Source organism: Meles meles, chromosome 1 (genome assembly GCF_922984935.1).
Source record: "Meles meles chromosome 1, mMelMel3.1 paternal haplotype, whole genome shotgun sequence".
Classification (NCBI taxonomy): domain Eukaryota; kingdom Metazoa; phylum Chordata; class Mammalia; order Carnivora; family Mustelidae; genus Meles; species Meles meles.
In genome coordinates, this window is record NC_060066.1 from 150,627,472 (window position 1) to 150,643,192 (window position 15,721).

At 35.7% G+C, this 15,721-nt stretch overlaps 1 non-coding gene across 1 annotated transcript; it reads right to left on the reverse strand.

The window, feature by feature from the left end:
• Positions 1-784: 784 nt before the first annotated feature.
• LOC123928066 lies at positions 785-891 on the reverse strand. The gene has a single exon (XR_006815598.1). It is a non-coding gene; the product is annotated as a U6 spliceosomal RNA (small nuclear RNA).
• Between the last annotated feature and the right edge of the window lie 14,830 nt (positions 892-15,721).

Genomic DNA, 15,721 nt, shown 5'->3' on the forward strand with positions numbered 1-15,721 from the left:
ACATATGCAAAGAAACACACATACCGTTTCTTTAAGAAAAGCCATAAGAAATTGCTTAGTGATGTTAAGTCTTTGAAAAGTATTTGTTTATTGTTTATACTTAGTCAAGGTAATTATGAATATAAGAGCTTCCTTAAAAGAATTTCAAATAATTGCAATTGAGCATGAAAGCATCACCTCAAAATAAATGCCTGCATATGTAATCTTTCTGAGTTTAATAGACAGAATGCATCATTTCACTATATCAACATGTTTTCCATTGGTAAATATTTTCTCTTCATCATGCATAACTACTTGGTACTAATGAAGTCTAAGGGACTGGCATGAAAGCTTAAACATATCTACATCTGAGTAAAGCTATTGGTAAAAAACAATTTATTTTTTCAAGGAAGGCACCACCTTCTGGCAACAACCAGAAGAAATGTTGATAATTCATTATTGTTATATACAAATCTGAGAAGTACCCTGTAATTATGAAACAGTTGTCCAAATATGATAATTATGTAGTACTTGTCACCTAATAAATACCCCCCAAACCAAACATTTAGGTTTTTTATGTATTTTTTTTATTTTAACATAATACATTTTCAAAACCAGGAAGTTAAAGTTGGTACAATACTATTAACTTTGGTACAGATCACATTTGGATTTGATCAGTTTTTATAACAAGCACAGATTTTTTTATAGCTTTATTAAAGTATAACTGATGCACAAAAACCTGCACATATTTAGAGTATGCAATGTGATAAGTTTGGACATTCGTCTGCACCTGTGATACCATCACAAAAATATGGAACGCTTCACGAATTTGCATGTCATCCTTGTGCAGGGGCCATGCTGATCTTCTCTTTATCATTCCAATTTTAGTATATGTGCTGCGGAAGCAAGCACTATAAACCAAATATTTAGTTTTTATGCCCAAAACTAAAGCGCACTCACCTTAAGAAGTACAATGGAAATTAGAAGGACAGTGATCAATTATAAGTAATCCAATTTGCCATCATTTCCTTCCATTCTTACCTGCTTTTGTAATATGACTTACCCAATATGAGACTGGCCTTTAAAAACCTGTATGTCTGGGGCATCCGGGTGGCTCAGGCAGTGGGGGGTCAGACTCCTGGCTTTGGCTCAGGTTGTGATCTCAGGGTGGTGGGACCGAGCCCTGTGCATCAGGCTTTGCGCTTAGCGGGGAGTCTGCTGGAGATTCTCTCTCTCCCCCACTCTTTCCCCCCACTCACGTGCTCTCTCACTCTCTCTCTCTCTAAATAAATAAATAAATCTTTATAAAAACCTACATGTTTATCAAAAAGAAATGAAAGAACTATAAGTTCATGTGTGATAAAGGAATGTTGAAATAAAATTGCAAATGACTTAAAACCGGCTTTTTTCACAGGAGTGTTTGAGGTGTGGGAAGTGAGAAAAATCAACTGGGTCTCCACCTGACACAATTTATTGGCAAGTATATTGACAAGGATTATTTCTTATTGCTAAAAGTTACCCATTACTTGCAAAGGTTTTTTTTTTTTTTAATTTTTTAAAGTTTTGTTTTCGTTTTTGTTTTTTTTTTATGAAATCTAAGAACACATTTCATTCAGGAACTGTTACAACAGGGAAAAGAGACAGTATAAAACTGAGTTCAGTTCCCAATAAGCATGGACAGGAGAAATTCATAGCCAAGTAGTAGGGTCAGTGGTAGAGGTCAGTGGATAGAAAGGTCCTAAGAGGAAACATCAAGGATAAGGGAAGAGCCTGGTAAATCAATTCGATAGGATTCTTGCTGAGGTCAGGCCAGAGTGACCAGACACAAAGGAGTGGGAAGAAGGAATCTGACCAGATATCAAGGGTGATTGCATATCAAGATGAGGAATTCCTTCTCCAGGGGGCAATGCAGGCCCCACAAGGACCGACACTGAAGGTAGGGACCTGGAGAGGAATTAGAGGTGCTGGGTGGAACTAGGTTCCACAAAGAAGCCTCCAATACTCCTCTTTCAATTGGATCCAATGAAATAAAATTGGGTGAAGACAAAAGGGTTTGTGTGGGTAGGATTTTCTCCAAATGGCACCCCATATTCTTATTAAATGAATAAATTTAAATAAAAAATTCACAGGGTTGACAAATAGAAGAGGGGTCTAAATGCATACCAGATAGCCAAGAATTCTTTGCATAAAACTCCAGCAGTCGGGTCACTCACTTGACCATATACAAGCCTGCATCTGCCACAATCCCCCTGGAGAATAGGTTTTAAGTTACAGGATGCGGTACTGGCAAATTCTACGTCTACTGTCAAACCTAATGGAACTAGCTATTAGTCTAATTCAAGGTGCCGTTATGACATGAAAAGCCATAGCTCATTCCCCAATGCCACCAAAGCAAGAAAGGAAGAAGTTCAAAGAAGAATGCCCAAACCTAGAATAAGCAAATGTTTCTGAGGTTTACATGTCATTTTATTCTCTCTCATTTTTAATGTTTTATCAGGTATTACTGAATACATCAAACTACCTCACTGTAATTTAGTCTCTAATAAAACACTTTACCATCTGGCCAACTTCTTTCCAACACTTTCATCGGTTTTCCCAAACTGATAGCAAAAGAGGGTCATTTGTTTCATCTCCTGATCTCCTTTTTCACATCACATTGAGTGATTCCCATTTAATACATCTCATGAGCTGATACTACAGAATGTGAAGGAATGCAAATGATCTGGCTGGTACAATTGGAATAAAATTTATAATTGCTGTGACATGAACAAGGGGCCTCTAATTATACACATTAATAGGACAAAGATGCACAGTGTTCTGCTTATGATGGTTTAATGACATTAGTTTTATGGCTAGGATTTCTAGCATTTCTCCCATTATGCTGTATGTCATATTAGGCAATTAGTGAATTGGTTCAAACTACACAGGGTGGTTTTAAAATCCAACCCATACTTGTGCTGATATGTTTCCTCTTCTTTACATTCTCTTATGACAGGCATTACATGTAACACCCTTGACTACCACTCAGTAAATAAGACAGGTATCACCTTTCCATCAGAACACTACGAATAGCTTCATATTGAAGTATTTCTCCTCAGGTCCATGTGGATTTAATCTTTTTGTTGTCATCTATCCTCTGAAATAAACAGAGATGCCCATTTACAAAGTCTAGAAAAGCTAATGGAAATGCATCCAATCTGATGTGACACTTACAGGGCACATAAGGGCAATAATATCCAAAAAATAGGAAAGAAAAGTAAAGCAGAAAAATTACTTTTCATACTTCAAGTGAGAGAAATGCAATTCCATTGCTATACTGAAAAACAATATCCACAATATGACTGAAAAGCAGCATCTACAAATAATTTCACAATTGCATATGCAAAGTTTATTTGGACAAAACTTTTTCTTTAATGTATCTGATAAATATCCCAAATGGAATAGAAAATGGAAAAGAAGTAGTGATTTTTTTTTCTATCTCTTTTTAGATACTTTGATTCATGGCGTAAGTTCTCTTTATGATTTTTTTTTTGAATAAAATTTTTTCATCTGCATAACCTAGCGATTTTATGACCCCTGGAAGCATTTTCTCCAGGTGCAGTTCCTAATAAGATTTCAGCATTTCAGATTTTTCTTCTTTTATAATTTCAGGCATTTGGAGAACCAGAGGGATATCTTGACAGTCAAAAAGGTCATTAGGAGTCGGCAGTACAATTTTATAGTTCAGTGATGTAAACCATTACTCTTTTCAAGCGTTCAAAAGATCATGCCAACCTCCATTGGACTGCCATTGGAAAGGATCTTCTGTTACATTTCTGTAAATTGGACACCACGAGCAGAGTTTACATGATTGTATCTTGTAAGTGCAGAATTTAAAGCACTGAATCCTTGTGATCACTTTATCATGGCTGAAGCTGAGATTCCACCAATACCTTGTAAAAGTACGGGGCTAAGCACGGTGATGGACACAATGGATAAGGAGAGTACATTTAATCTGGAAGATTGCATATGAAAAGAGAGCTAACAATGCAGTGTGGAGGGAAGAGGAAGACGAAATGGGTTGGTACTCTAGAACTAGCAGTGTGGTATTCGACACTGATGAACTGATTTTGCCAGGTTTTAAGTGACTTCACCCGGGAAAAACACAAAGGCTATTATTAAGATAAACTGGTGCCCTATAAAATAGTGTGTAATCTGGAGATGCATCTTTGGTTTTGTTTGTTTTTAATACTGAAAAAAAAAAAGAAACAGGTGAATAGAGAGGAACTGGGGATTAGTCCCGGTCTGTCTAAGAGATTGAAGAAAAGAAAACGAAGCCAGAAGCAGACATAGATCTGTTTGTAAGAGGATGGGGAGTTAGTAAAGAAAGGTCATGTTGGTGGCTCAGCCTTCTCTCTCTGAAACAGAAGTCAAGATTGTCTCTAAATTTACAGAAGTGCAAGGTAAGATGTATAACGGACAGATGGAAAGATCAGGTTAGTTGCTGAAACAAATCAGAGAGCAGCTGCTCAAGTGTGACTGCCTCTGATTTTAAAATCTAACAGGTGTAGGAAAGCAGAAGGAAATTTTTCATGATTTTTGATTTGCAAGTGGATTTCAGGGGATGATGTAGAAAGTCAAGGAGGCAAAGGACCTGACGCTGTTAGCTAAAGGACACTTGAAGTGAATGGGGTGTTGAGAAAGGGAAGCAATACTTAAGTAAGGCCAGAACTAGAAGGAAAACTTGGATGTCAAGAGACAGAATGCCCAACAAGATCAAAGAGCAAGAGTGTGGGGGGAATGCTGGGAGGGGGCTGAAAGAAATGCCGCTGTAATTGGCAAGAAAGATAATGAAGTTTAAGCCTTCTAATCCATTTCAGGTGTAGGTAATGTTCAGGAAAGGGCTGAGGAGATCAGTCCCTGGAGAGAAATATAAGGAAGAGACATGGATATAGAGGAAGTAAGAAGCCGTGACAATTGAGATATTTGGGGTGACTGATATGGTGAAATCACATAGGAAAATAGAAAGTGAAGGGATGGGGGAGGTTCAAACATAGGAGTCATTTTACCTCAATAAATGCCTGAAATGTGAATGAAAATTTGCATTTTTATACTTATGTAAATTTATGTAACTTTACATAAATGTAAATGATAGAAAGGATACAGACTGTGCAGCAAATGGTTCAACTCTCATATTGAAAAGTTTCCTGTGAGTTTGAAAGTCGTGGAGAATGACAATACTCCTCCCAGTCTTAAAAAAAGTGAGAAGCCCTAGGGAATGAGCCTTTCCACTAAACAGACCTACAAAGGAAATAACATTCTCGGGAAATAACCAGATTATTCTGATTACTCTCGGAAATAATCAGGCTTCTATGATAAAATACAGATGATATAGATAAACTTCTATAAAGTAATATGATCAAATGTACTGTTTATAATTCTGAAAATGTTTCTAGTCAGAGACAATAAAAAATTATAGAGCCTGGTATACTACTTGTTAGCTTGGGAGTTCAAATAAGTATTGAATCATGCTGAGTCATACTGACAAAACATTAATTACATTAACTTCACGACATTAACACTTGCCTCTCTTTATTCTCCCCTTTGTCTAATTGAGACGTTTGTTACATGAAATAAATTAATTCTTGACATAATATGTTTCTTTGCATTATGGCCTTTGTCAAACAGTTTTGCCTCTATTGTCCATCATGTTTTTACATGATGGGATGTACATTAGTATGATAAAATGGTTTCCCGGTCATTTTCCCATGAGCTTTTCTCATTTGGTTAAATACCTCTTCAGGGGGCTGAGACTCCATTGATTTCAAAGTGAGACCAGCATGCTGATGAGATTTTTAGATCATATTGAATAATGAAAAATTGGACTCTTCATTGGTCTTCCCCAAGAGGAATTCAGCAGAGCCAAGGAAAGAAAACACCAGTGAAAAAATACAGAAACCAAGGGACAGCAGGTAGAAGAATTAGTCATGGTTGCTCCGGAGTATAAAATTTTACTTCCAATACACTGTCAAAAATACTGAATGATTTAATATAACATGTTAGTCTAGCTTTTACCAAAAAAATGGGTTTCTGAGATTTTCTTTCTTTCATGCCCCTGTGTTTTCTTGACTTTTTCTTACCTGGTTCCAGTTTCCTTACATACTTGCTGGGGATAGGATTTTTAGAGCACTTTGCCAAGACTTACTCACATGAGTCCCATTGGCCTTGATCAAGGCCACAAGGCAAAATCTCCAGTCCTTAACTTTGAAAATAAACTTTATATTTCCAGTCACATTTTCATCTGGTTTTGTTATTCCACATATGAGAGTTATTTCTCTGAGAGGTTTGATTTACTTCTATTAATTATTATTCAAAAGTATACCCTGTGAAACAATTGCAACCAAATACCAAATGAATGAAAACAGATGGTAGTATAATCTTGAGAAAGAATTTTGCCCCCCAGGGAGGGCAGCCGGAGGATATACTATAGACAGAATTTTCTTACATTGTCCTCAGAAAGTTAACATAAAAGTGACTGAAATAAGGTTTGCTGGTATCTCTCTCAGTTTTAAACATGTATGTATTTCTAAGGTAAAACATTTATAAAAAATTATCCAGAACTTCCACAGCTAAAGTCAATTACTTTGTTTTGTGGCCTCACAATTACAACATTGGGTCCATGCCAGACCAAAGAAAAAAATGCACCCAATGGGGGCGCCTGGGTGGCTCAGTGGGTTGAGGCCTCTGCCTTCGGCTCAGGTCATGGTCCCAGCGTCGTGGGATCGAGCCCCGCATCGGGCTCTCTGCTCAGCAGGGAGCCTGCTTCCTCCTCTCTCTCTGCTTGCTTCTCTGCCTACTTGTGATCTCTGTCTGTCCAATAAATAAATAAAATCTTTAAAAAAAAAAATGCACCCAATGGATTTAGAAAATATGACATCAGAATGATAAAAGTAGGTTGAGAACTGAACAAAATTTGAAGTACTCATTAAAAATCTCCCTCAGTTATTAGGACATTTTTTGCTTTTGTTTTTCCAGCTCTATCTTTATAGATTTTATCCATTCAAGACCAAAACAGTTCATTAATTTCATCAGCTCCTTTAAAGAGTGTATCTAGAGAGGCGCCTGGTGGCTCAGTCAATTAAGCATCTGACTTGAACTCAGCTCAGGTCTTGATCTCAGGGACGTGAGTTCAAACCGTGTTGGGTTCCACAGTGGATGTGGAGCTACTTTAAATAAATAAATAAATAAATAAATAAATAAATAAATAAATAAATAAAATTGCACTTGGCTAAATTTTAAAAAAATTCATCTAGAAAGTGAAAAGTATTCTAAGTATCTGAGGACAATACTTTTCACCATGTTAGGAGGGGGTACTTTGTTCTCATTATCAACCATTAACAAGGTGCTGAAGTGAGAGTCTGCTCTGGAAAAGCAGGCCTCCAGGGCACAAGATGAAGATGTAAAGTCAGGTTCACCAGATATTAATCAGTCAAAAATACCTCTGTCTGAAAAGCCTAGTCCAAGATCCTTGTGAGGCAATGTACTTAACACCTCCCAAACTCCTTTTTCAGCACAGATCACCCACTACACTTATGGTGCCAGATGGAATCTTGAAAAAGTACTGCAATGCAATCAGACATCAAAGTTAAAATGAATTTTACAAACAGCATTAACGCTAACTACATTTCCAAACCACTTTTGGCATATTTCTTGGGTCTCCTCCATTCATTTTGCCAGCAGCCGTTGATTTAAAAGATTATGTGAATGTGTGTATTTTTTCCTAATGTAACATTTACAGAGAAAGCACTTATGTAAATAAACCTTTGGAAAATGAGGCTGTTATGATTAAAGCACAAATGTGGGCATATGCCATGGGAAATACTGTTCTTTTTCTCTAATACTATGTTAAGGAAAGTTATTTAAATAAATTTCAAGTAAACATTTTATACATACAATCACTATTGAAGACACTCCATTTTCCACAATATTATAAATAAAAAAAAAAGTATGAGTGCTTTTAGACTGGAAATAATCAATCACACTTTTTTCTGGTACAAAGATCAGAGAGAGCACATATGTTCTCATATCTTTATAATACATTATTTTATGTTAAAACACCGGAGCCAACTCTGGCTGCTGTTTTTAAAATTCCACAGGTATTGACATATGTCACCTGTGTTGCAGCTACATTTGGCCAACTCTCTGCACTCCCCGGGGAAGAATTGATCTTCAGCTTTCATTAGATGATACAAGTAGACCATGGGCATAAAAAAAATATTTTTAAAAATAAGAGAATTTGCTGCCTGGGGATGACACCACTACTGTTCTCCAGTGATTTGAATTATTGAATGGGCTAAATAAAAGCTGTTTCTATTCTCTTTTTGCCCAGACTAACCACCTGAAATGCAAGTTGACTTTTTAAAAATTCTTTTATCCCCTCAGCTTGGTAGGATTTATCCTTGAATGTTCTGTTCTGCACACTCTGTGTGGAGTGCTGCCACGTATTTATCTAGCAATCTCTAAAAAAATAGAAAGCTTTAAAGAAAATAAAGACTACAAAGTCCATAATGTTTGCCAAACTATTAACCATAATGTGCAATTGTGAGAATGCTCAGCAGAGAACTTCGCAAAAAGCTGAAGCTTTTCATTCCTATAAAGTCTTCTCCGATCAATGGCTCCAAGGTTGTTCTCGCCAGGTCTGCATGCCAGCAGACCGTATGAATGACAAAGAGGGCAACGAATGTAGAAATTTTAATGTGATTAAATTCTTCCAGTGCTTGCTAAGCACCTACTAGGTGTGGAAACAGAGTTTGGTGTTCACCGAGGACTATACCACCCATTTCTTCGCCAGTCATTTCAACACCTGTCTTTCAGCTCTCTAGCAACAGTCCTAAGTTGTTCTTGTCTTCCACCTCCCCAGTCACCAGCTAACTTAGTTCACACTCCTGGTTTTGCTATGTTTGCCCCTTACTGTCATCACACTGACTCCACTGCTATTGCAATTCTTTGTTGAAATTACTCTAAAAGATTTTCAGTGAGGTCAATGACTCTGTCTTATTCCATGCCCTGTGGAGACTAGCATTACATACATGCATTCATTCATTCATTCAGCTGAATAAATAAATGAGTGAATTAAGATATAGTCAAGAATCTTATAATCTCACAATGCAGGTAAGTGCAAAGATTACAAAAATATAAGGTAAAACTTCACAAATAGTTCAAAAGAGTTAAACAAAGTGCGATAGAGTAGTTTGGAATGGTAGGAAAGGTACATTTTGTATGGTCCAGCAGAAACGGTGACTTTTGAGAACAACCTTAAAAGATGAGTAGGAATTCAATAAAAAGAAAAAGTTTTAATGGTGGAAGGAAGCATTGTAAGGAGGAACAAGAAGAACAGAAGTCCAGAAGCAGAAGAGCAGGCAAGAAGGAGGCATAACATTGTGATTACACCTGCACACTTTGGGACCAGCCAGCTGAGGTTCACCTGCTAAGAGTGCCAGCCTCTAGTTCAGTGACCTTGGGCAAGTCGCTGACCATCTTTGTGGCTTGCCCTTTCTTTTTCTTTCCTTTTTTTTCTTTTTTTTTAGGTTATAAAGTGGGGGTAATGGTAGTAACTACCTTGTAGAATTGTTGTCAGGATGAAATGATTCCATGCTTGTAAAATACTTGACATAAGATGAGCATTCAAAAAATTGGCTAATAGTAGTTTGAACTAATTACAAAGAGTCTCATCAAACTATGGTGGAATCTATTTGCAGGAAAACAATGGACTAAAACTCTGGAAAAGGTTGTGTTTCTACTATGGAGAGTATAGAATTCCAGATGTGGAATTTTCACTTTGCAACACAGTAGAGAGACCCATGGTTCTACACCATCTCACTTTAATGCACTTAAATGTACACCTGGTTTTTTGGTCACAACCCTGTCTTCTTTAAATAAATAGAAAAGCTCTGAAGACATGGCCTATGCTGTGAACTACTCAGCACAGTACACAGAATTTATTAAATGTCAAATAAATCCCTGGTAATCTATTCATGGACCAAAAAGCTATCTTTAGACCTCCAACCTAGAGAGCTGAAGAGCAGATAAAAAAATTTTTTCCACCCCTTATTCAGAGGTATGAACAAAAAACACTCAGACTCTCAGACTCTCAGACTTTTTTTTGCACTGGGAAATCACCAATGAGATGTGTTTTCTGTTCAATAATGTTCTTTACAGACAAGTTTATTCTCAGCCAAACTGGTGTATATTAGAGACATAATAAGCTTCTATATTAATATATAAGGAATATTATTAAACTGCAAATGGTTTTGCATGATCCATGATACCTATAAACCCTATTCTAACAGGTGATTTGTTCTAAATATTTTAGTATTTCACATATTAATTCATTGAAAGCAGAGAAAAATCATAAAATATGAAAGAAACCCACAAAATATAAAAAGGAATTAAATAAAGAAAAATGTATATATATATATGAAATAAGAATGAGCATCCAATTCACGATAATTTTCAAAAAAACATGAGTTTAAAAAGCGAAGCATTTGCCATTTATTGGCAAGAGTGCTCTTTAATTAGTATCAATGTTAATACCAAAGGGCTTAAGAATATTCTGCTACTCAAACTATGGAAGCTTCATCATCAACAAATATGACTAATTATTGAGACTGGACTGATACTCAACTTCCTGAGCAGTCTTCTATTTCTAATTAAAGGCACATTTGTAAGAGATAATATTAAAATAAAGATTTATATTCATAAATAAATATTTGGCACCTTGGCACTTTATTTTAAATATTTCGGTGGCGGGGGATGGGGGTAGCGCACCTGGGTGGCTTAGTCCTTAAGCATCTACCTTTGGCTCAGGTCACAATCCCAGGGTCCTGGGCTCCCTGCTCTGTGGGAAGTCTGCTTATCCCTCTCCCACTCCCCCTGCTTGTGTTCCCTCTCTCGCCGTGTCTCTCCCTGTCAAATAAATAAATAAAATCTTTTTTTAAAAAAGGAATTTAACATAAGTTTACCTTAAAATGGGAAATTTAATATTGATGATTATTGCATACTGTGTTTGTCTAACCTTTTGTTTTGCTTTGAGTTCCATAAATGAGAGTTAAACTCAAGGTGGGGAGTCACATTGGGAGGCAGATGGCTTTTACCAAGTCATAGAAAAAATCTGCTTGATCACTAAAACTTATAAGAGCATCCTTTCTCTCTGCTCAAATTATAATATTACCTGCAATAATTGACTATATGAGATAATTTGCATACTCAGCCCACGGCCATTTAAAAAGCCACTTCAGTCATTATGTGACTTCTCTATTTGATTTAACACAAATTCCCAAAATGGCTTTCAAGTTACTTGGAATTTTTCTTGTCAACATAATTTCAAGTTTATTTATGGAAATGGGAATTATTCCTTGATTCTGCTTGGAAAATAAACTTCTCAGAAACAAACTGTATCATTTATAAATCCTTTAAATAATCCAAGGATTTCTCATCAGATTATAAAATGGGCAGTTAAGGACATCAGGTCTTATCTGGTAACTATAGGGACTAGCTGAAAATATCAATTATTTCATTGACTTTCTAACCAAACTATTCTCTGGACTTGGACCCCGCAAGTCAATTTTCTAAGTAATTGTGTTTCAGAGTTTTGTCCTCTCCCTTTACTTGTATCCATCTCTAATACATCTGTGAATGCCCAGCATCTTGAGCTAGTTGCTCTAAGTGAACTTACCCCCAGACTACTGAAAGAAGTCTTCATCCCCAGTCATGGTCAGGAGACCATCTAGCAACTCCTTTTTCTCTCCCCTGTTCTTATCATCCCACATATTTCCATCTCACATGTAAAAGATACACCATATCGTACAAACTGAATCCATATACCAAGAACTGTCTAAAATTCTATTTAAAAGTGTAGAAAAGCGATACACAAACTCCCCACATTGACTTTCTTATTTTTGACTAACTAGAGCAGATGTTAACCACTTGAAGCGATTACATAATAGGTTTAGTCAGATGGGCTGGGTGCTACTTGAAAATTACACACTGTGTTTATGAAAACTTGTTTTTGTTTTTAATTCCCCTAGGGAGAAGTTTGCCAGATTTAGCAAATAAAACTGCAAGCCACCCAGGTAAATTTGAATAAATGGAAAAAATGAAAAAATAAAATTCGTATAAGACACAAATATTTGTTTGTGTATGTCCCAAGTAGTACAGGTTTTGCATTTTTCTAGTAATCCTGTGCAGGGAGTTCAAGTTGTCAAATAGATACATCTCTGGAGTTTTCAAACCAGTGCCGTTGTATAAAGTAAATGCTTAACTCCATAATACAGTGAAGAAAAAAAAAAGTAATCCACTTAAACAACAATTATAAAGTTATTAGTTTAAATTTTCTTCTAAGTATTCATGTTTAATCATTTTACTTATCTAACAACTTCTGTGGTCTAGAGAACTCTAGAAGTGATAATAGCATAAAGTCTTACAGCTTGAAAAGATCTCTGAACTTAGAGTGAATTAGTAAAATCACTATTAATAAGACTAAGTTAACTTGATAATCTCAAGTTAACTTTTAGATAATCTAAAAGCAGGCAGACATGATGATAACAGGAGCCCAGATGGCTAGGGCAGACAACTGGAACCTAGTACATACACAAAAATTTTGGGGGAAAATGTATATACAATAAAATAATAGACACTTTACATAGTGATTCTGATTTAACATTCATATGTTCAAAACATCAGATTCTTGTTGGAATTAGTTTGCAACACCTTAGCTCCATAGACTAATAATTCTTACGTTGTTTATCTATAAACATAAGTTAATCATCCCTTATGAATTACAAAAGCAAAAGAGACAGAATACATACTGACTGAGTGTTGATTTCATTAGTTTAGGCAAATATCTGCTACCTTAAAATATCCAAGTGTCCTAACACAAATCTTTGCATTGTGTCAATATGTAGGAAATCCACACATTGTATTAGTAAATAAGGTATTAAAGGTATGTAGTGATTAAGAAAAGATATTAGTAGCATGGTGTTAGTAAGAAAGACTGAAGTATTAAAATATTCTTCACCACTTCAGTGAGTACAAATTCTGTAAAGTGGATTTGAAATCTGAGAAATAAAAGTACTGGTATTACTTATAAACTACACAAGAACAGTTTTAACAAAGAAAATCATAGCTTTATCTCCTTTATGAATGTAGATGCAAAAATTTAAACAATAGATTTACAAACTGAATCCAGAACAGCACAAAAAATACATATGACCAAGTCTGACGTATCTTAGGAATACAAATATACTTTCACATTGCAAATCTATTGAACTACATAAGCATATTTAAAAGGAAAAGCATAAAACCATCTAAGAGATGTGGAAATTTTATAGAATTCTGCATCTCTTCATATAGAGAGCCAATAAAAAACTAAACTAGAAGGGAGCTTCTTAGCCTGATAGAAGATACATACCAAAACTCTACCATAAATAACCTCTTGTGGCAAAATATGAAATGTATTCCCTCCAAAATTAGGAATAAGCCAAGAATGCCCATATTGCTAGCTTTTATTCCAGTTTTATTAAGGACCTTTTTCAGTACAGTAAGAAAGGCAAAATAAATTAAAAACATAAATATTTTAAAAATACATAAAGAAAACATTATTTATATATGATATAATTGACCACATAAAATACCTAGAATTGGCTATAGACAAATTAGTAGAATTAATAAGAATTTAGTAGGATTTTACCCATGTTATGAAGACACTATACAAAAATAATATCTCACATAAGTAACAAACTGAAAAAATGTTTTAAGATATTTATTTATTTATTTATTTGAGAGAGAGAGAGCATAAGCAGGGGGAGCGGCAGGCAGAGGGAGAGGAAGAAGCAGGCTCCTCACTGAGCAGAGACCCCCAAAGCAGGACTTCATCCCAGGTCCCTGAGATCATGCCCTGAGAGGAAGGCAGACACTTAACCAACTGAGCCACCCAGGTGTCCCTGAGAAAATGCTTCAGGCAGAGAAAGCAAGATTGAGAAGTGGCAGGAGGGGTGCTTTTTATAATAACACCAAAAGCAGAGGATGTACTGATAAAGATTGTAGGAAATTGAACATTATTGCAAGTCATTATAAAAGACCTAAATAAATAGAAAGATATCCCAAGAGCCAATATTTTAAAAGCCAATATTTTAACATACTCTCCTCAATGTTCACCACCTCCATTTTTATCTCCATAGTCCAATCCACCACCATCTTTCACATTTCTCTGATCCTCTCCTAACTGGCCTCCTTTGTTTGAACCTACTGCTACCTCTGGCCTCACCACGTGTAAATCATGTGCTCAGAATCCTTCAGCAGACTCACACTTCACCATGTAATTGCTAAAATCTTTAAAGTAGCCTAGAAGATGCTAGATAGACTGGCCCCAAATTTACCTTTCAACCTCATCTCATACCATTCTCCCTTTACTCACTTTGCTCTCGAGGTAATGGCCTTGTAACTATTCTTCAAACATACCAGGATCCTTCCTGCCGGGCCTGGTTGCTCCCTGTACATCCCTATGGCCTCACTACTACAAGTCCTTGCTCAAATTCTCTCTCACAAAAATCAACCCTGCTTAAAATTTCAACTGGCCCTCTCCTCCCAGATTCTCCACCTCCCTTTCTTTTTTTCCATGGCACTTGTGACCTCCTTATATACTACATAATTCACTTATTATGTTCGTTTCCAGTCTCTGCCCAATTAGAACTTCATCTTCATGAGGACAGGTATTTTTTTTCCTCTTTTGCTTATTACTGGATCCACAGCACACTAGACAGTACCTGCACATAGTAGGCACTCAATAAAAATGTGTTAAATGCTGTGATGAACAAAATGTAGACTACAATGAGATAGGGATGGTTAATAAAGTCATCTGTAATTCTTACACATACCCACTAGAGTGCCAAAAAATTAAGAAATATGACAATCTGGGAGGATGTAAATTATACACTGCTGGTGGGAATGCAAATTTGAATTTATTCTCAGAAAACCTGTTGACAAACCAGTATTTCTACCCTTACATACAAATCTTAGAAAAATTTTTACATATGTGTACAAGAAGAAACATGCAAATACATGAATAACAGCAGGACTAATAATAACAAAATGCTGGAAGCCACACAAAGGTCCTTTGACAAAGGAACAGAAAAAATAAACGGTGTTATATTTACCGACTACTAGAAAGTAGTTAAGGTAAATGAGACCCAACATTTATAAAAATATGGATGTGCCTTAAAATAGTTGAATGGAATTGTCCTATAAGACTGCATAAAATATAAAACTATTTTAATAAATCTCAACACAAGAAAAATTTTACCAGATATTGCCTCTGGTTTATTTATATATGCCAAAATAACTATCTTTATAGTTAGTTTCCTATACTACTGTAGAAACTACTAGTGTAAATCCAGTTTTCTCTGATGGAATATAGGATGAGATAGTAAACTACATACAGATAGTCACAAGTCATGGTCACTTTCTAATTCTTAGGTTGGGTAATGGGTTCAGTAATATTTATTATATTATTCTGCCAACATATATACATGTATTTGAATAAATCAAACATAACTTACATATAAAAATTATAGACATATAAATGTTTATAATCTGTGTATATAATGTAAATACATGTGATATAAAGTAAGTACATTATAAATACTGTCGTATTTGAATATAGAACATAAACAGAAAAGAAATTATAATATTTTCACAGCACTCTTCT